This window comes from Octopus bimaculoides, chromosome 21 (assembly GCF_001194135.2).
Source record: "Octopus bimaculoides isolate UCB-OBI-ISO-001 chromosome 21, ASM119413v2, whole genome shotgun sequence".
Lineage (NCBI taxonomy): Eukaryota > Metazoa > Mollusca > Cephalopoda > Octopoda > Octopodidae > Octopus > Octopus bimaculoides.
The window spans coordinates 31,499,075-31,501,047 of NC_069001.1; positions in this window are offsets into that span (position 1 = coordinate 31,499,075).

Genomic DNA, 1,973 nt, shown 5'->3' on the forward strand with positions numbered 1-1,973 from the left:
CCTGCCTACGTAATACGTACACACGTTCGATCGTTCGTTCCTTCGTTCGTTCGTACGTACTTTGGTTATTTCCTGCCTACGTACGTACGTTCTTTCGTTATTTCCTTTCTATGTATTACGTACGTTCCTTTATTTGTTCGACTTACGTACGTACGTACGTTCGTTCATTCCTTCGTTTGTTATTTCCTTCTTACGTAATACGTACGTACTTTCGTTCGTACCTACGTTCGTTCGTACATACGTGCGTTCGTACGTACGATGGTTCGTACGTACGATCGTTCGTACGTACGTACTTACGTTCTTTCGTTATTTCTTACCTTTGTACGTACGTTCGTTCATTCAATCGTTCGTACGTACGTACGTATATAAGTACGTTCGTATGTACTTACGTACGTATGTTCGTTCTTTCATTCGTTCGTACATACGTACGTTCTTTCGTTATTTCCTTTCTATGTATTACGTACGTTCCTTTATTTGTTCGACTTACGTACGTACGTTCGTTACTTCCTTCGTTCGTATGTACGTACGTTCGTTCGATCGTAAGTACGTTCGTTCTTTTGTTATTTCCTGCCTACGTAATACGTACACACGTTCGATCGATCGTTCCTTCGTTCGTACGTACGTACGTTCTTTCGTTATTTCCTTCCTGCGTACGTACGTTCTTTACTTCAATAGTTCGTACGTACGTATATATGTACGTTCGTTCGTCCTTACGTACGTACCTTCATTCGTTCGTTATTTCCTACCTACGAAATACGTACGTACTTTCGTTCGTACCTACGTTCGTTCGTACCTACGTTCGTTCGTACCTACGTTCGTTCGTACGTAGGATCTTTCGTACGTACGATCGTTAGTACGTACGTTCTTACGTTATTTCCTTCCTACATACGTACGTTCGTTCTTACTTAATTACGTACGTTCGTTCGTTCTCTACGTTTGTTCGTACGTTCGTTCATTCGTACGTTCGTTCGATCGTACGTTTGTTCCTTCGTAAGTACGTACGTTCTTTCGTTATTTCCTGCCTTCGTAATACGTATGTACTTTCGTTCGTTTGTACTTATATACGTACGTATGTTCGTTCGTTTCTTCATTCGTACGTACGATCTTTCGTTAATTCCTGCCTAAGTAATACGTAGGTAAGTTCGTTCGTTCGTACGTACGTTCTTACGTTATTTCCTGCCTACGTACGTATGTTCGTCCGTACGTAGATCTTTCGTTAATTCCTGCCTACGTACGTTCGTTCTATCGTTATTTCCTGCCTACGTAATACATACGTACGTTCGTTCGTACGTACGTTCGTTCGTACGTATGATCGTTCGTACGTACGTATATATGTCAGTCATTCGTATTTACGTACGTACGTAAGTTCGTTCGTACGTACGTACGATATTTCGTTAAGTCCGGCCTACGTAATACGTAGGTACCTTCGATCGTTCGTACGTTCTTTGGTTATTTCCTGCCTACGTACGTACGTTCGTTCGTTCAATCGTTCGTACGTACGTACGTATATGAGTACGTTCGTATATACTTACGTACGTATGTTCGTTCTTTCATTCGTTCGTACATACGTAGTTCTTTTGTTATTTCCTTTCTATGTATGACGTACGTTCCTTATTTGTTCGACTTACGTACGTACGTTCGTTCTTTCCTTCGTTCGTACGTACGTACGTTCGTTCTTTCGTTATTTCCTTCATACGTAATACGTACTTACGTTCGTTCGTACGGACGTTCGTTCATGCGATCGCTCGTACGTCCGTTCTTACGTTATTTCCTGCCTACGTACGTACGTACGTTCGTTCGTTCATACGTACATTCGTTCGTTCGTACGTTCGATCTCTACGTTCGTTCGATCGTACGTTCGTTCGTTCGTACGTTCGTTCGATCGTAAGGACGTACGTTCTTTTGTTATTTCCTGCCTACGTAATACGTACATACGTTCGATCGTTCGCTCCTTCGTTCGTTACTTCAATAGT